This window comes from Myotis lucifugus, unplaced genomic scaffold (assembly GCF_000147115.1).
Source record: "Myotis lucifugus unplaced genomic scaffold, Myoluc2.0 scaffold_400, whole genome shotgun sequence".
In the NCBI taxonomy this organism is placed as follows: Eukaryota; Metazoa; Chordata; class Mammalia; order Chiroptera; family Vespertilionidae; genus Myotis; species Myotis lucifugus.
The window spans coordinates 80,736-101,310 of record NW_005871448.1 but is presented as its reverse complement, the minus strand read 5'-3'; the positions used below and the strand labels follow the sequence as shown (position 1 = coordinate 101,310).

At 43.0% G+C, this 20,575-nt stretch overlaps 1 pseudogene; it reads right to left on the bottom strand.

Annotated features, from left to right (window-relative positions):
- Nucleotides 1-3,045: 3,045 nt before the first annotated feature.
- LOC102438667 overlaps nt 3,046-20,575 on the bottom strand; it is a 33,822-nt pseudogene continuing 16,292 nt past the window's right edge.

Genomic DNA, 20,575 nt, shown 5'->3' with positions numbered 1-20,575 from the left:
TTGCTGAGGAAGTCACTCTAGTCAGGAAGGTGCCTGCCCCTCCTGGAAACAATGGGAAAGTAAAAGCAAAAGTCATTGAACGGAATAGCATGAGCAACATGGACATAGGCTTTTTGCCACAAGTCCGACTAAATCATGCTCAGCTCTACGATTTAAGCAGATGAACAACTATATGGCAACAAACTAGACAACCTGGCGAAATGGACAAATTCCTAGAAACATACCATCTTCCAAGTCTGAGTCAGGAAGAAGCAGAAAACCTGAATAGACCAGTAAAACAAATGAAATCTAAGGAGTAATAATAATTAAAAAAAAAAACCCAAAACTCCCAGCAAACAAAAGTCTTGGATCAGATGGCTTCACAGGCGAATTTTACCAAACATTCAAAGAAGAACTAACACATGTCTTCCTCAAACTATTCCAAAAAGTTCCAGAGGAGGGAAGGTTTCCAAGCTCTTTTCACGCGGCCAACATTATCCTAATACTATTTAAGTGGGACCATGGTTTCTTGCCAACTGGGACATCGCTCCGGGCAGGGTGAATGGGATGCAGTTCCACCCCCGCCACTGGTTTCCGTGTTTATTCTTACTTTTTCACCCTGCACAGTCTGACCCTCAGTCCCTCCCACAGGAGCTACTCTGATATGCATTAGGCATTAACGTGCACATTTGAATGAGGATCAGGTTCCGAGTTATCCTATATAATAAAGAGCTAATATGCTAATTAGACCGAACAGCCGAAGGACCTACCAGACGTCCTTCCAGAGGAAGCCGGGCTGTGAGGGCCAATCCCCTTGCATGAATTTCCTGCATCGGGCCTCTAGTCTACACTAATAAAAGAGAAACATGGTAATTAGCATACGACCGCTACCCTTTTCATTGGCTAATCAGTGAGTATATGCAAATTAACTGTCAGCCAAGATGGCGGCCGGCAGCCAGGCAGCTGGAAGCGAACATGAGGCTTGCTTGCTGCGGACTCCAACGTTCCCCGCCTCACTTGCCGGCCTCTGAGTTGCAACTCTAAGCAACTATGTACTATGTTGCAAATAAGAAGGTAAACAAAACCCCAGAAACCGGCTGTCAGTCAGCCCCGGACCGCAACATTGTATCGATGTTTTCAGCAGCAAGGCCTCAGAGCTAAAGCTGGCCCAGAATAAAAAAAAAAAAAGAAAACAAGGAGCAGTTGGGAGCTTTTAGTCATCTGCCAGCCGGAAAACAGCCCTCAGCCCCTCACCCAGACTGGCCAGGCACCCCAGTGGGGACCCCCACCCTGATCCAGGACACCCTTCAGGGCAAACCAGCTGGCCCCCACCCATGCACCAGGCCGCTATCCTATATAGTAAAAGGGTAATATGCCTCCCAGCACCGGGATCAGCGGAGCAGTGAGGCTCCCGGCACTGGGATCAGCATGACAGGGGGCTGCGCCCAAACCCCCTGATCACCCTGCGGCTCTGTGTGTGACAGGGGGCGGGGCCACAACCTCCCTATCTGCCCTGCTCTGTTTGTGACAGGGGAAGGCGCCCCAACCCCCTGATCAGCCCTGCTCTGTGCCTGATAGGGGGGAGCTCCCCAATCCCCTGATTGCCCTGCGGCTCTGTGTTTGACAGGGTGCAGCGCACCAACCCCCTGATCGGCCCTGCTCTGTGTGTGACAGGGTGCGGCACCCCAACACCCCCCCCCCCACAGGCCCTGCTCTGTGGTGTGACAGGGTAGAGCCATAATCTTCCTCATTGGTCCCTGCCCTGAGTGTGACAGGGTGCAGCGCCCCAACCCCCTGATCTGCCCTGCTCTGTGGGTGAAAGGGGGGGGGGCCCCAATTCCTTTATCGGCCCTACTTTGTGAGTGACAGGGGGAGCTCCTCAACCCCCTGATTGACCCTGCTCTGTGTTTGAAAGGGTACGGAACCCCAACCCCCCTGATGGGCCTTGCTCTGTGTGTGAAGGGTACGGAACACTCAGCTGATGAAAGGACCGCATGACAAGGGGTGGCGCCGCAACCTCCCCATCGACCCTGCCTTGAGTGTGACAGGGGGCGGTGCCCCAACCCCCCAATCGGCCCTATCCTGAGCGTGACTGAGGGTGGCATAGCAACCTCCCGATCCCCCCTGCTCTGTGCATGACAGGGCGGCGCCCCAACTCCCCAATAGGCCCTGCTCTGAGCCTGACCAGGGGCTGCACCTAGGGATTGGGCCTGCCCTCTGCCACCCGGGAGCAGGCCTAAGCCAGCAGGTCGTTATCTCCCAAGGGGTCCCAGACTGTGAGAGGGCACAGGCCAGGCTGGGGGACCCCCCTCCCCCCGCCCCCGGAGTGCACAAATTTTTGTGCACCGGGCCTCTAGTTATATATAAAAGCCACTTGTAAAGAATTTCCTCCCGATTTCAAATCTTTAAAACAGCCGCAAAAGATGAAATTATATTTAGGAAGTTAAGTTGTGGTTTATTATATCTTTTAAATGTTCAGAATTTATTTATTAGTTATTTTATAGGTGTCCTTAATCACTGCATTTGTATCAGACCCCAGGGAACAAGCCTATCAGCGGGAAGGCTCTGTGACGGAACAGAACTGGAAACTGCACGTGCTCTCCACAGGTGCACCACTGATTGGAACAAGAACCAAAGTGTGAAGATATAATCCTAAGCGTGGAACTTACAATGGCGATGGATGTTAAGGCTTTAAAACTCTGATTCACTGGATGGAGGAAAAGGTGAATGCGAACCTGGGTCGTTCATCCCTCCTCTCAGGGGAAGCGTTTGCATTGAATCGTTGTAACAGGACTTGGAGAAAGAGGTGGGGGAACCCGAATCAGAGTCCGCCAGATGCTCAAGGCCAAGCCGCCATACGCGGGTGCAAAGGCAATGACAGCAGTTGTCCTGTACGCACTGCGCAGGCGTGCCTTTCTATAACCCAGACAGTGATGTCACTATTTGGCACGAAGCCTCTTTTGTGTGAATTGGTGTAAAGACGTGTTGCTGACCAGCCTGTGCGCGGCTGCTTGGTGGGGCTCCTTTGAAGAACTGTTTTGACTGCTGGCTCCTCCTTAGCAACGGCTACTTGGTCTGCAGTAAAGCCTCTCCTATACGCCTGTGACCGCCCATGTCTTCTCCGTCTAATACTGGCCCACAGTTGGTGCAGTTGAGCAGGATCAAGGAGGAACTTGCTCCCACGTTGGCGCAGTGAGCAGGGTCAAGGAGTAAGATCTCCGGCAAGAGGCGTTTTGAGAATTGCGTGAGTTTAAGAGAACGCCGCTCTTGCTCCCAGACTTTTCTTGTTCTGGTGCCGCCCAGGTGCTGCTCCCTCGGGCTGCAGGGGCTGCGGGGACTAGTGACGATGAAAGGCAGTGACCTCAGGAGGAGCAGGTCATCAGAACAAACCTGCAGGGCCTCGTGTGGGGGAGCAGGTCATTGATCCTCACAGGTACAAGGGGGGGGGGAGCACGCTGAGGGGGCGGTAAATCCGGCCACGGTGCCACCTGCCACCACCAGCCTGCTCTGGCCCTGGAAGGAGAAGCCTGGGCAGGGGGCACAGCCGCAGCCTCCCTGGTGTTTCCACTCAGCCTGTCCCCAGGGGGCCTGCAGTTGCCTCGCTTAGGGCTGTCTCAACAAACAGATGACCCCTCCCCCACGCTGGGGCCACTGTGGGTCTCCCCTGGTTGATATCAAGCTTTTGGGAGTGCCCTGGACTGAAAACGTTTCTATTTTCAACCCTCCCGCTTGGTTCACAGCAGCAGATAACTTGTGTCTCGTGATGAGCCTGGATTCACAGTGGCTCACACAGCGTTTCTCTGCCTTTACTTGGATGAATCCAGTCTCTGCTCATCTACACTTGCTCTCAGCTCAGGGCAGAACTCCCTGGCTCCCCCCGGGATGTTCATCTACCTCTCCCTTCTGTGCTCTAACTTTGTCATGTCATCTTAAAGAGCTTTGCAAACTCCAGCATCAGCTCTTACAGCAGCTGTGAATTGATGGGCTTCCAGAGGTCTTGCACCTGCGGCCCATGGGGAATGTTTGCACGACGCTCGACACGACTCCCCCTCACACGGGGCATCGCAGACCCTTTGGTGGTGCATTTCCGACAAACAGGACCTCCCTCTGCGTTGTTAAACATAAACAAACACCAAACGCCAGGTGCCTGTGTGAATGAGAAGGATGCCAGTAATATGTGCAGAGGACACAGGCATGAACCTGGTCTGTCCTGGGCCACTGGGATAGAAGGTTGTTAGTCAGCATTCTTTATAGGCTTCATATACATAAAGAGAATTATTACGAGGAATTGGCTCGTGTGATTATGGAGACGGGCAAATCCAAATTCTGTAGAGCCCGTGTCCCAGCGCCAGCCCCAAGGCTGGGAGCCGCTGTTGAACCCAGAAGAGGTGATGTCGGGTTTGAAGGTCGTCTGGCTGGAAAGTTCTCTCCCACTTCAGGGTCAGCCTTTTGCTCTATTTTGACCTAACTGATCAGATGAGGCCCACCCACATTATGGAGAAAACTGCTTTCCGAGGCCTACTGCTTTACATGTAATCTCATCTGAAACCCTCCCAGGACACCCAGAATAACGGCTGACCAAACATCTGGGCCCGGTGGCTCAGCCCACTGGGACATAAAATTAGCAGTTGCAACACCCCTCCGACCTGGTTCACAGCAGCAGATAACGGCGTCTGGTGATGAGCCTGGGTTCACAGTGGTTCACACGGCGCTTCTCCGCCTTTACTCGGACGAATCCAGTCTCTGCTCCTCTACACCTGCTCTCAGCTCAGCCAGAACTCCTGGCTCCTCCCAGCACGTTTATCTACCTCTCCCTTCGGTGCTTTAATTCTGTCATGTCATCTTAAAGAGCTTTACAAACTGCAGAAGATGTTTTGTTTTTTTCTTTACATAAGCTTTTATCTAAGGACAGATGAGTTGGCTAAAATACATTTGAAAAGCACTAAGTATTTTTTTTACTAGTAATGAGATCATAATTTTGCATCAGATGATCCAAGAAAATGCTAAAATTGTATGTGATGTATTTTTTCATATAGATGTATTTTTTCAGAGGATAGGGCACACAAATTTCTTATTTAAAGTGTTCCATAACTTACAACCAATTAATCACCATTGGCCAACTATTTTGAATGACATCTTGTGTTTTCAAAAGGAGATATGATTTAGAAATTACATACAAAGATGGTGAGCATATTGATATCTAATAAATCCTCTATGTTTCTATTGGATCACTAACACAATGATACTGAAATGATGCAAAGATTCCTAAGCATTAGAAAACAAAAGAGAAGAAATGTGATTTTAATCTACATGTAGCTATAGATATTTCTGCCTGCTGCATATGTGGAGAATTAAATACCTTCCTGCTTTCCAGCCTCCATGGCAGCTTGGCTTAGAAAACTCATTGAGTCAGATCAAGTGTAAACAGGAATGTTTTCAGTACAGGGGCACTCCCAGAAGCTCGATATTAAAACAGGGCCATGGCCATCAAAACATCATGCTCACGATTGAACCAAATCCCCACAGTCAGATTAACGGGGCTGAATCAAAATGCCAGGAACAGGCTTTCAGTATAAGCTGAACTTGATTTATGACGAAGTAAAATTTCAAACCAGTAGAAAAATAATAGTTTCTTTAACTAGCGGTGCTGAAAGCATTATGATCTAGAAAAAATATAAGACCTCTGCCTCAAATCATAATCCATAACACGAAAACCATGGTAATTGGCACATTTGCCTACATAAAAACTCAAAATCTTTGTATGTCAACATATGAATAAAAGTTTAAAAATGTAAGATTCAGTTATGCAAGATGAGTAAGTTGTAGAGATGGGCTATATTTAACCAATATGCCTATAATTAACAATACTGCATTGTACACTTAAAACTTGATAAAAAGATACATCTCATTGAATGTTCTTATTACAATAAAAAACAGCTTAATATACTATTTCAAAATAGTGAACATCCTCATTAAATAAAGGGCCCTTACAGAAAATAATGAAAGAATGAATAATAAGTACCTGAATAATAAAATATCTAGATAATGAACAAAGCAATACAAATGACAAAAAGAATGGGCATTGTTTAACCTCACAATTGACTAAAGAAAGTAAAAATCTATATGTTTTGCATTATTCAACATGAAAAATTGAGGAGAAATGATAGCCAGTGTGGGCTGTGGTTCTGGTAACCGGCACACCTCGTAGAGGGGAGTTAGTGTACACAACAGTGTGTAGAAGAATTTGGTAATAGATATCAAAACACTTTAAATGATAATATCTTTTGATCTAGTAATTTTCCTCCTAAAATTTACCCTAAGGAAATCCTCATGGATGTGAATTAAAGCATTAATATTTAATAGCAAACGTAAAAACATATATAAACAAACCACATTTACAACTGCAGAATACTATTGAGGAATCTTAAATCTATATGATGAGAATACTTGTAGGTGTTAATAATGCAAAAGAATAGATACTCTGTGGCAGGCAACAGTATTCAGGGTGACTAATGTTATGGGAATCAGTAGTTTATAAAACATTACACAGAGTATGATTCCAGTGGAGAAATCTTGAGAGAAATATGTTAAAATATTAACAGTGATTATTTCTTGTTTGTGACATTGTTTTTTTGTCATTTTCTGTATTTTCCAAAATTTCTTAATCATTGATTTAATTTTATAATCAGAAAAAAGCTATCCAAAGTTACTAAATATTACACAGAAAGGTGATAAAGTAAGACCCTTCCTTCTGCTTGCATTCATTTATTGAGTCTATATTTACACATGCACACACACACACACACACGTACACACACACATGCACATGCACTCACCTCCCAGAGTACAGATCTCTTTGTTTTGCAGCATCAGCTCTCACAGCAGCTGTGAATTAATGGGCTTCCAGAGGTCTTGCACCTGCGGCCCATGGGAAATATTTGCACGATGCTTGGCATGACTCCCCATCACACGGGGCATCGCAGACCCTTGCCACTGCTCGGTGAAGGTGTTGGGTTTGTGTGGCCAAATCTGCTATCAGGAATTTTCTTCAAGCCCAGACCTGACCATCCTCAGATACTCAGAACACGACAGGCCTAAGGGATATTTGTTTTTTCACTCTTCCTTTAGTTACTCCCTGAGGAGTTCTCTGTCAGCAATTGATAGAAGATTCACTACTTCATGGAAGTCAAGGAGCAGCATTGCTATGTCTGTCTACTATTTACTTATTCATCCTCCCTCCCTGTTCTTTTGTTCCTTTCTCTCTCTCTCTCTCTCTCTCTCTCCATTATTTTTTTTAAAAAAATATTTTTATTGATTTTCAGAGAGGAAGGGAGAGGGAGAGAGAGATAGAAACATCAATGATGAGAGAGAACTATTGATTGGCTGCCTCCTGCATGCCCCCTACGGGGATCGAGCCCACAACCCAGGCTTGTGCCCTTGACCGGAATTGAACCTGGGACCCTTCAGTCCACAGGCAGACTCTCTATCCACTGAGCCAAACCAGCTATGACATCCATTCTTTTTTTTTTTAATCCTCTTCTCAGGATATGTTTTATTGATTTTTACAGGGAGAGAGAGAGAGAGAGAGAGAGAGAGAGATGTTGATTGTCTCCCGAATGCATCACCCCTACTATGGATCAAACCGAAAACCTGGGTGTGTGCCCTGATTGGGAATTGAATCTGCAACCTTTTGGTGTATGGGATGATGCTCTAACCAACTGACCCACCCAGCCAGGGCAACTCTCCCCATTCTTTGTTCTCTCCTTCCTTTCTCTCTCCCCCTCAGGCACGCCTGTATACCAGTATACCACTTAGCGTTGCCCAGTCATGGTCAAACTGCCCCCTGTCTTCAAGGGAGCTCAGTTACTTGGGGGGTGGGGAGGGTGATAGGGGGTGGGATACCTGTCCTTAAAGTAAAATTTGCCATTAAAGTGTTACATGTTTTTAGAAAATGTATGAGTTGGTACTTTGCCGGGCTAAATTGAATAATTCTCACAAGGATTTAGTGACAAAGCTGGTGAAAAGCTTAGGTGTTTCAACAGAGCCAAGCGACTTGCTTCACTATTCAACAACCTGCTACTACGGAGCACAGCCTCTTGGCATGATGACCAATTTGCAAACCCCGTCCTAGCAAATTGGTCTCTCTTTCCCAATATGCTGCTATGGGCTGAGTGATTCAGATCTCTGTCCTCAGGACCTACTCCCCCTCCCCCACAAATTAATATGCTGAAACCTAATCGCCAATGTGACGGTATCTGGAGGTGGGGCCTTTGGGGGTGAGTAGGTCCTGAGCACAGAGATCTGAATGGTATTCCTTCCCTATGGAAGAGATGGCAGAGAGAGCCCTGGCTCCTTCTCTCATGTGAGGCTACAGTGAAGATGACAACCCTCTGTGGGATGCAGTTCCTCACAGACACTGAATCTGTAGCTCCTTGACCTTGGACTTCCCAGCCTCCAGAGCTGGGAGGAGCAAATGTCTGTATCTATCTATCTATCTATCTATCTATCTATCTATCTATCTATCATCTATCTATCTTTAACTTTTTTTGTGTTGACATTATTGCAGGAGTCCCACCTCCATTTGCCCACCTCCATCCTCCCCCTTCCTTGGCCTTCACCAAATTGTTGTCTGTGTCCATGGGGAATGCATATATATTCTTCAGCTAAGCCCTTCACCTTCTTTATCAAGTTACCCCCACTCTCTCTCTTTGAGTACCGGCCAGTCTGTTTCATGTATCTATGCTTCTGGTTCCATTTTATTTGTTGGTTTATTTTGTTCATTGGATTCCACTTATTAGTGAGATCATAGCGCCCCCCCCCCCATCTGTGGTATTCTGTGACAGCCGTTCAAAGGGACTAGGACATCCTGAACGCACTTTCAAGCTTACCCTGACCAATAACAAGCTTTTCTTCTCTCTGTTCACTATTAACTGTATACAGGAGCATCTCCCAACCCCAATCCCCAACCCCTGCAAACTGATATTTCTTTGTCACTGTTTTCAAACGTCAGTCTTCACAGAACATCGGATCTTCTGAGGGTGATTAGAAGAGTAAGTTGGGATGAGAAAGGTGAGCTGGGATTTTAATTTGCATGCGGGAATTTCCCCCTAGAGACTAAAAGGAGGGTCAAGGCCATGCCACTGTTCAGAGTTCAGACAGCACATACACTCATGAATGAAAGATAACGGAGTATGGGTGGACAGGATTCAGATAGAAGAATGTTCTGATTTATTAAGCTTGTCTTTCTAAGTAAGATAAAGTGGTCAAGCTAAAAGACAATCCGAGTCTCTTCTCCCTGCATCTCAGAAGGAAGTAATTCTGCTGGAAGAGCCTTGGGAGAGAGACAGCTGTGAAAATAGGCTCCACTCTGATAGGCAGACACTGGGAGAGGGGCTGTATAATTTTGTACATTGACTGAAGCTAATTCACATAGTGTTAATTGATCCCCTCTTCTAATCACGGTGATGCCCAGAGACTCTACATAAAGCACTAACTCACTCCCTGGAATTGAGTGTTGCAAGCTGGACTATAGTTTAGGAATGCTGATCTTGGTTTGGGCTGTGCACAGACACTCCCTCCTGCAGAGGCCAGGGGCGAGAAGGCAGAGAAGGGCAGATGATGGGGCCACTTCTATTATTTTTCACTAGGGGCCCAGTGCATGAAATTTGTGCACTGGGGGGGGGTGTCCCCCAGCCTGGCCTGTGCCCTGTCACAGTGCAGGAACCCCATGATCGATCACCCCAAAGAGGTAGGCCCTGCCCACCCATCCAGGGCTCCTCAATGGATTGCCTCAAAGAGGTAGGCTGGAGCCGGGGGTCCTGCCTCCACTCCACCTGGAGCCAGGAAGCGGGACCCCCAGGACCCCCAGGCAGGCCTCACTGCTCGGAGTATCCCCAGGCAGGCCTCAACGTGCTGAGCCAGAGGACCTCCAGACAGGCCTTGCCAGACCCCCAGGCAGGCCTCATCTCGTGGAGCCAGGGGACCCGCCTCCTCCCGGCTCCATGCCCAGAGCCTGGAGAAGGCGGGACTCCCAGGCAGGCTCCATGCTGTGCAGCCCAGCCCTGCCCACCTGCGCGCACCCACTGTGCACGCAGTCATCTTGTGACTGCGTGAGGGCATCGCAGTATGATGACTGCTCTGGGTGTTTAATTCATTTGAGTGTGAGGAGAGGCAACAGGGGAGTTGACATGGCATCTAGACAACGCGCACAGCTTATGTTTTTTCTGCGATTCCCTTTTTGACCTTGGGAGCCTTCCTTCACTCTAGTTCCCCTCGGCATCCATGAACCCAGGAAGAGACGTCAGGTTCTTACACAGGGTTTTACATCTGTACTTCACCTTGCAAACCAGGCCAGTATTTGGATTAATGTTTCAATGTTTATTTCTCTTTCAGCATGGGAAAAGTTTCCTTTGGCAGGCTGGAGCACTCGATCTTAAACAGGGAACATTTTGATGGTAGAAGAGGAAGAAGAATAGGGGAAATCTCTCTTTCCCAGTCTTGAGGGATTGTGGGAAGAAGGATGAAAGAGGTGTGTGATGTGGATCTCAGTTTCTATTCTTCAGACATCAACCTGGTGTGGTAGTGTGTCGGATAAATAAGGATATCACCGAGGACAGAGGGGGAGGATCTTCTCCATCTCCTACTTGTGACTGGGAGGTAGTTGCATTTGAACTTTGCACGCTGACCCACGCCACTGAAAATGTGCCTGGGAGAACTCAATAGAAAGCACCCGGCTAGCAGTGTGGCCCTTTAGCCATGGTCATAGGATGGATCGTCTGTGTCGACTCCTGTCTGAAGTTGTAAAGACTCCCCTGGTGTTGAAATTTGTTTGTGAGGATACAGGAAAGCTTTGCCACATAGATCATCTGCAGGTAGAATTTGCTCCCTTTTTGTGGCTCTGACTCTGCATGTTCTTGGCTTTTTTCGTCTCTCTAGGTCTGGCTTTCTTGTTCTGAGGTACCCAGGTGTGTCATGGAATCTGTGGACCCACCAAAGTTGTTTGTATAGATACCAGCATTTTTTTTCTGGTGAAAATCCATATTTTTCATGAAGTATTTAAAGGGGAATAAGACTGAGTAAACTTGAGAATTCTTGTTCTATGTTTATATGTCAGCCTTTTTTTTTTTGTCTCATTAACTCTTCATTTTCTCCTTTCTCCTTATTCTCCTAATCCTCTTTCTGAAATGTGGGCTGGAGATATCAACACAGAAGAATATTGCTTTCTGATTATAACATAAAGAAGAAAGAATGAGAAAATTTTATATACTTATTTAGAAGTTATGTGTTCTTCAGTTTATTATTTCACTATAGTTCATTAGTTATTTTAAAGTAAACAAAAAATCAAAATAAAACCCACAATAATGGTAACAAAACACCCTTTGGAATTCTTTTGATTTTGAAAAGAAGTATTAAAAAGACAATATATTGAAGAAATTGTTTTTCAAATGAAAATATTTTTTTCTAAGTATTAAATGAATAAACTATTTTAAAAACATTTAAATCATGCTTAGAGCAAACTATGTGTAGATCCTAAAATCTTACCATCCAGAATTAATCACAATGAACCTTTTAGAAAAAGTTCTTTAAGGAATCTTTTGTATTAACACACAATTTAAAGTAGATGAGTCATCATATAATTAATATTCTGTAATCTTGTTTTTCCCACTGAGTAATGTATTGTGGTCATTTTTCCATGAGAGAGAGGATCTAAACCATCATTTTCAATACTTATATGACTTTAATTTACATTCATAAATAAATTTTACCCATATCTTATTAAAATGTACTTTAGTTTTAATAATTGTTCACTATTATAAATGATATTTTCATGTGTGGCTTTTCTCATGTCTTATATATTTTATTTTTTAAATTAATCAGGTTGTATTTCAGATATACAAAAATATAGAAAGGAAAATGTAGTGGACATGTATATACCCACCAACCAAGATAAGAGTTGGGACCCCTGTGACATCGTCATTAGTTATCTAACTGACTACTTCAGATAAATCCCTAGAGGCAGAATTTCTGCATCAAAAGCATAGTGAAATCATCGTTTGAATACATTTTATTTATTTGTACTTATTTATTCATTAAGTATTCAGTACCTGTTGAGCGCTGAGGTTGTGCTTAGGCCAGAAATAGGGAGATGATTGGCACAGTTCCTATACTCCGTAGTCTTGCATCAGATAATGTGATAATGGAATACCGCATGAAAAGTGATGAACCAGACATAAGAATAAGATACAACAGGAGTGTAGGAAGTGCAACTCAACTGGATGGTCTGGCAGAAGAAGCGATGGTGAGTTAGTTAAGAAAGGAAGGCAAGCATGAAAGACTTCCCAAGTGGAGAGCAGCATTCTCAAGGCCAGGAATGAGGGAGCTGGTCCCTGTGGGAAACGGTCCCTCCCTGGTCTGGTACATCTGGGGCGTGGGGTTTTGAGGACAGTGAGGCAGAGAGACATAAAAGAAGCTGGAGTGGAGTGTTAGAAACGGAATATTAGTTAGTACCACTGGTAGCATGAGTTGAAAACATTTTTTTAAATGAAGTTACAATTTACATGTTTGACAGGGAGAAGTTATAGAGGGAGAGACTGAGGATCTTGTAAAACTATTAAATTATTTGATGGATTTTACTAAGTATGCTGCTCTTCCTGTGTCATCACTCCTTACATTTTACGAACTGTATTTCCTTTTGAAAGCCCATGTAATATTCATGGCTCATATCTAGGATGAGGTTTGCAAAGGGAAGACTGTGGTTCTTGCCTTCAGATGCCATCCCCATGGGGCATGAGGAGGCAGTACCTGGGGCTGTGTCGTCCCAACTGGACATTCTCGGTGTCCATATTGATTGTTCAGTGGCAGCCTGTGGTGATGGGAAGGCTGGGACTGGTGAAATTATCAGGTTTCTTTTCACTAAATATAGAGCATCACTGGTCATGCCAAAGAAGTCAGTTGGCATCAATGGCTAGTTATTCATGTCGTAGGCAACCCACATGCAGGTTTTATCTAAAGCAGTCATGCTTATGGCACATTCTGCATAAAATTTGTCACATTTCAGGGTAATGCGATTGACCCCAGGGAAGACAGTAGAAATGGAGTGTGTGCCATGTAATCATCCCTAATAGTAGACTCAAGCTTTTCATCTGCCCCTGATTGCCTGGCCGTTGCGGGCTGCAGATAATGGAACAGCACGCAACGCCCTGACCTTCCAGTCTTGGCATCTGTCGGAAGTTAATGACCCGCATCACTCTCAGCCACTGTGCTTTGCACTTCCGGCAGCAAGGCAGGCTCGTGTGGATAATGGAAACCGTTCTCTGCCTCTGTGGGAGTAAATGGTCTCAAATGAACTTTGTTCAAAAAACTTTTCTTACAGAACCATTCACACTGCTTTTGACCTCGTACAAAACTCATTGCTGCAAAGACGGTCATTGTTGGTTAGAGAGAGAAAATGACATAACTATCATGTATGACTGGTATAACCTGAACCATGAAAATTGAAGAAATGGAATTTTTTTTTAAAAAAAAAATTTTCCTCTTCTTGCTGTGTAGTATTATTGATTTTGCTATTTTTATGCTTGAGACTGGCTTCTGGGGCATTTATATTACCCAAGTAATTGGCTTTGTAATTTCCTTTGGGAATTATAAAACTGGCTACTAGGCTAAATTGTTTAGTGTTATTTTTTATCTGTTTTGAGTTTTAGGTATATAGAATTTTAATGAGGGATTTCTATTGTCCTAATTTACCTTAAAAGTTAGAAAAACTAGTCTAGTTTTGAATTTTACATTCCTTATCTTACATGGAATACTATAAGAAGCATAAAGCCGTTTTATGTTTATAAAGTTAATTTATTTGTTAAATGCATGTGTGTACACATGTGTGTGTATTTTTATTTAACAAAGGCAGTGACATGCCTGAAAATTACAGGAAAAAGCCAGGGCTTTGGAGGAAACATTTGAATGTAAGGGAATTTAAGTTCATGAAAAACCTTAGGTAGAATTAAGCAAACCATGAACTCATTGAAAAACAATAAAATTAGGGAAAAAGTCACTAAAAGATCATTTTAAAGATCTAAGAGAATTGCTGAAATGTTTTTTGTGTGTTTTTTTAAACTCAGATCTTTAGATTTAAAATGTAATAATTTGTTAAAACATGCTAAAAAGTGTAACAGCGAATAAAAACCACAACTGACAAATATATTGGTTAACATTTCAAACATGTATGACCAATGAACATGACCTAGGTTTTTATTGGTATTCACTTCAGAAACTTGAATCCACAGCTATAAGCAAATTTCTGTTCACAAAGGCCACATATGCAGGTATAGGGATTAGAAGCGTGCATCTAGCTTATGGCCAAACTATTTTTAAATGCAGAAATGTAAAATAACATCTTTAAAATATTAAAAGATGATCTACACACTTCAATAATCAAATGTTGCTTATACCAGATGAATGACAGCTACAGGATTCAAGTGATAAGTAACAAGGTCTATAGAAATTAATACTGGTCAAAAAGAACAGGAATATTTTTACATTTCACTGAAAATACACTACTAGAATACAAAATCGAGCAGAAATGTAGGGAAAAATTACAAAATCTAAAACCATTTATTTAATATTTCTTATTACCTAAACAATAGTAAAACATGAAAAGAAACCTGAACCTGTATTTTAATTGTTAATGTCAGTTAATGAAGTTATCAAAAAATGAAATGCAATAAAAAAGCTTCAAACTCCAAATGAAAAGTCTGCAAGGCTCAGATTAAAACGTGGAATGTTTAAGATGAAAGTAATGAACATACAATGTTTTTGTTCTTTATTGAATAGAATCAAAAGTTTTGACATTTCTTTGAAGCCTAGAAGTACTAAATTTCATTTCTTTGAATAGTTCTACATATCTTTTTTTTAATGGTGCAAATTGTCTTAACACCTTGCGTACCAGTAGTTTTATTGCTAGTTTTACCTATCATACTTTAAAAAGATATTAGCTTGTAAGAACATGTAATAAATAACTTCAAAATGCAATAGGTATTTAATTTTAGGATGGGCCTTTAACATTAATGTAAAACACTGTGTAATATGAAAACACGAGAATGCTTGTGATGTGCCCACAATGTGTTAAGTAGCTTATGAAGTCAGTATCTACAAAGTAGTTGTCTGTTACCATTCTGATAAAACAAAAATTCATCATCAATTTAACCTTATGTGTTTTTGCTATAACACTTAACACAAGAATAGACGTCTACTATTTTTCCACTAAAACAAAGGAGTACAGTAGTTTTCTTCTCGATGTTAGTGTTGTATTTAAAAAAGGTCAACATTAAAAATGAACTATTATTTTCTTTGAAATCATTAAGCTTCTTGCACATCTTAAATTTCCTTCTTCTGCCTGTGTTCAGAAATTTCTTTAATTCCCGGTAATGAGGAAGGCTGCTGCAATGAGTATCCTTTGCAACTTCTTCATTTGCATAAAAGAGTGAACACAGCTTATCTGAAGCCCTGTTTTAGGAGTCACATAGTTTATGCCAACAGGAACATTGGGTTGATGTGGTCCAATTCTCTACTCATCGGGGATTGTGTAGTTGGCTGGGTTTTCATCACTTTGGACGCCTGCATTTTCACTTGTGTCTTTGTTTTTTGTTTTGTAAGTAGATTTTTAAAAAATATTTTTTATTTTTTTTATTGTCTAAAGTTTTATGTATGTCTTCTTTTCCCCAATTGACACTCCCCCCTCCCCGCCACCCCCCACTGTGTCTTTGTTGGGATCATCAGCATTCTCAGCAGATTCAGGGTCTGGTTCTGAATTTTCCTCATTTTTAAAAAATATATTTTATTGATTTTTTACAGAGAGGAAGGGAGAGGGATAGAGAGTTAGAAACATCGATGGGAGAGAAACATTAATCAGTTGCTTCCTGCACACCCCCCACTGGGGATGTGCCCACAACCAAGGTACATGCCCTTGACCGGAATCGAACCTGGGACCTTTCAGTCAGCAGGCCGACGCTCTATCCTCTGAGCCAAACCGGTTGCATTTTTCCTCATTTTAAATTCCATTTTTTAGCACTGCTTCATTTTGATGATCAGCTTCCTTGATCTTGTCCACTTTAATTTCAACCAGTTGTCACCAGATTTAAATGCCAAGCCTGATTTATGAAGTTTCTAAAGTTTTGAATCTTCCTCGTTACCAGCCTCATTTAGAGTGACAAAACCTTCCATGTTCCCTGGGAAATGATGCTTTTTAAGCTTTTTCTTTGCAGCTGAAGCACTCGCATTTCCATCTTTTTTCATAGCTTTGTCTGAGGTTCCTTTTTCCCATCAGAAGTCACATCATCTAAATTAGCAAGATCTTCTCATCTCCTACTGAACTGCCACTTTCTAGCAGTGCTGCTGCTTCACCTACCAGTAGCTCATCTTCGGGTTGGAGAAACATGCTAGGTTCTTGTTCTGCCTGGTCATCTTCTGTATCTTTTTCACCATCTTCACCTGACTTCTCTTCTTGTTCTTTCATTTTATTTTACTATTATTATTTTTTAATCCTCACACGAGGATATTTTTCCATTGATTTTGGAAGAGAGATGGAAAGACAGAGAGAAAAACATCGATGTGAGAGAAACACATCTATTGTTTGCCTCCTTCATGCGCCCTGACCAGGGCCCAGACAGGGGAGGAGCCTGCAACTGAGGTATGTGCCCTTGACAGGAATCAAACCCAGGACCCTTCAGTACGAAGGTCAACGTTCTATTCACTTAGCCAAACAGGGCCTGTTCTTGTTCTTTACCTTCAGTTGTACTTTCAGTCTTCTGGGAGCCATCCGTTTTGGATTTCTTATCGGTCAGAGATTTTTTGTCATCTGGAGAATAAGATTTTTTTCAGGATTTATCTTTTTTCAGTAAGTCAATGCCTCTGTTAAGAATCCTTAGTACCAATTTTTTAGATAGGCCAACTTTCACTTCTCCTCTGAAACCAAACGGCCTTTTTCAAGTAGTGTTTGACCATTGCCATTGCATCTTCTCTTGTCTCCATCTCAATAAAGGCCTGACTTTTCATCCTCATCAGTATATAATTCTGTATTTTCCCATAAGACTCAGCAAGCTTAAGGACAACACTGTCAGAATAGCCATGAGGTAAGTTGCTGAGATGTATCACACATCCAAGCTCCTCCTTCTGATCAAACTTCTGGCCTGGCTTCCCCTCAGGTTTCTTTATTCTTTCATACTCTTGTGATAAATGCACTTTCACTGGCTTGCCAAGTACTAATGCTGGTGTGGCTGTATAATAATCCTCTGCAGCCTGAGCATCTTCTGTGGTTGCCATTTCAACAAACGCCTCATCAATTTTATTTAAAATCAGATGAATTGAAATGATTCCAAATGGTCCCACCAGCTGTAATAATTGATATTGCACGTTTTCCCCTCATTGGAAATCCATGATATGAACAACTTGGCTAGTTTCTACTCTGCCCTTTTGCATGTGTCTTGGTCCTTGCAGGTTCCCATTTCCAGCACCCAGGTTTCCTCTTGGTCCTATTGCTGGTCCCCCAAGATGAAATGAGAGAGGTGGAGGCCCCAAAATTCCTGGTACTGGGTTTGTAGATAGTTGCAACATGAAGGGATAACCCATTGTGCGTCCTGTATCATTGTTAGGGTTCTATTCTGGATACATTTCAAGAAGCAGCTAGCATGGGTGACTGTGACTTGCTCCATTGATATGTTGACTCTACACCTTATTAGAATGAGCTGGCAAATCACATAGAGAGCACCGATGGGGATAACCCTTCGGTCAGAGTCCATGGAAGTCTTCAATATTGCTGTTTGGAGGAGTGCCCCTCATTTTCTCAAAGAGAGAATTTTCTTGTAAGGGGTCAGAACCACGTCTCATCCTCTCATACCCACTGTCAAATTTATGATAGTTATGCAAGGTCTCACCAAAAAAAGAATCACCCCTACACCTTTCTCCATCTCTCAATCTGTCATCTTCATAATCCATTCTGTCATAATAACCAGATACTTAAGAACAGCTTCCCTGGTCATCATCAAGCACTGGGTTGAGACTAGGACCATGATCATCAAAACGATCTCTTCTAAAGTGCCTTTTTTCTTCCTAGTCATCCCTAGGAGGCTCCTCCTTTTAAGTTGTAGAAAGATTTGGGGAAAATTCTCAAGAGTTATCTTGTCCCCTGGGTAACCACTCAGTTCATCTAAGTCTCTAGCAAACAGACCACAGCTGTACAAAATGTCACTGGCCTGGCCTGCATCTCCACGGTGTTGAGAAGACAGGGGGAGTGAACCTGTACTTCCAATGGTGTAGTCTGACAATTATGGGAAGAAGTACCAGCAGAAGACAGTGCACGATGAGCTCCTTGTTGATTCAATGAAAAACTCATTCCAAGCTTCATTAAACTAGCATCCTTCCAAGAGATGCTGGCTTACTGAAAGAAGGCCTATTCCCGCTGCAGACAGGTCTTGGCCATGACCCTGCGCATCCGTACAAGAGATGACTGCTGGAAGGACTTGGACACTGTAAACTAACTCTTGTCTAGTTTACAGATTAAACATATTTTAATTTTTTTAAGATGGACAAAAAGAAAGCTCACACACAGAAAACTAGATTAACGGTGCTTCAAAATATGGTAACGCCAAGAAAATGACCAGTAAGGACTGTAGAATCTTCTTCAGGCTGAGAACCAGCAGACAACTCTTAAGGAAAGGGAGAGGGAAAAGGAGAGGTACCTCTTTCCTAGCGATCAGGGATGCAGAGGCTCCCACAATCCTCTGCAGCAACTGCACTCTGGAATATTGTTCAGAAATATGTTAGGAACTGTTTCTCTTTCCCTTCTTTATGAGGAAAAGTTAGATTTCTATGCATTCAGACCTCTTTCAAGATCTATTAAACATTAACATCAATGGGAAGATGCACTTCAGTTTTGCGTGCCTCTCATTTTGCAGAGTGCCATGGACAACCTGAGTACTATTTAATATTTCATTTCACAAATGTACATTGAGTACTTTCTGCTGAGTCACCGGAAGCTTTTATTAGGGTGAAAACAAAGTCCCTTCCATTTGTGTGGGAGGGCTGTGGAGACTGGATGATTGATGGGGAGTGAAACCTGAAGCCAGGAAGACTGGTTTGGAGGTAATTCAATAGCCAAAGAGTGGAGTACAAGGGACCTGACCAAGGTAGTGTCAATGGGAATACAAATGAGGGAATGGGTTGGGAAACTTTTTTTTTCAAGTTGACAGAGTGTTTGTTGGTGGGATAGGTAAAAGAAAGAGATAATTGAAAGGGGATTAAATAACTTTCTTTATGTCATTAATTAAATAATGGTGGGACTGCTAGAAATAATTAATCCAGAGAGGCAGATGGTCAGTAGAGAAAGACCAAGGCTTAGATTCTAATGACTATGGGGGCGATAATAAGAGACTTCCAAGGGAAGGTGCTTGTTGGCATCTGGGCTCTGTAGGATGAAGGGTAGATTAATGTAATGGCATGGGATCATCCACTTAAATGCAGAAAGATACAGGGCAGGAATATTGAAGTTCTTCTGCCAATTCTTGTTGAGATTGGTTTAAATAAGTGAATTTTGAGTAAAACACCCTGTAATAAAGAACTACTCTATTGTAACTATTATTACTTTGTGGAAAATACCCGAGAACTTAATGAGGTGTTCAAGGTTTATTATCTCCTACACACAAATTTGCATATCCAAATAATCACATGGATTGGCATCAATGAAGAACCTTTCCTCTGTTTTCTTTAAAATATGTTTCTAAAAAATATTTTTATTGATTTCAGAGAGGAAGGGAGAGGGAGAGAGATATATAAACATCAGTGAGGAGAGATAATCATTGATCGGCTGACTCCTTCTCTCCCTCGCCTCACTGGGGAATGAGCCTGTAACCTGGGTATGTGCCCTTGATCAGGAATCAAACCAAGACCTCCTGGTTCATAGGTTGATGCTTAACCACTGAGCCACGCCAGCTGAGTGAAAGCACCCCAGATCTAATCTGCAACCCAGGTATGTGCCCTGGCCAGTAATTGAACCTGCAACCTTTTGGTGTACAGTATGATGCTCCAACCAGCTGAGCCACACCAGCCAGGGCTCATCTGTTTTCTATGTCGTCTTTGATATAATTGCAGGTATGAGGTGAAGTTTATCCTACCTAGGAGGCAAAGTTTGTGCCCATCCCAGGGTTCAGACTGAGCACTTTCCCTTTCTGAGTCCCTCTAGCTTGCCTACTGAAAACGGATCTACAAGAGAAGAAAACTGTAACCCTACAATGCTTCTGTTACTCTTGAGAGTGGAGCAAATGGGCTTGTCTCAGTAGAGACCAAGTTCTTAGAGAGATTGGGAGGACTTAGACAGGAGTGAGAGTTTTATATTAATTTCTCCAGAAGTGGGGAGGGGAACTTACCCAAGATTATAGCAGTGAGACCTCATGCTTTGAGTCGTTTTCTAAGGACCTGGGAGCTGCAGGTCTGAAATTACCTGGAGGCAAAAGAGCTGCCTCGGTGGTGGAGATTATGATATTTGGCTCTAGAATACTGTTAAGTTTATCTATGTTATGGTGCTACTCATTCTGGATGTGACCTTATTGGG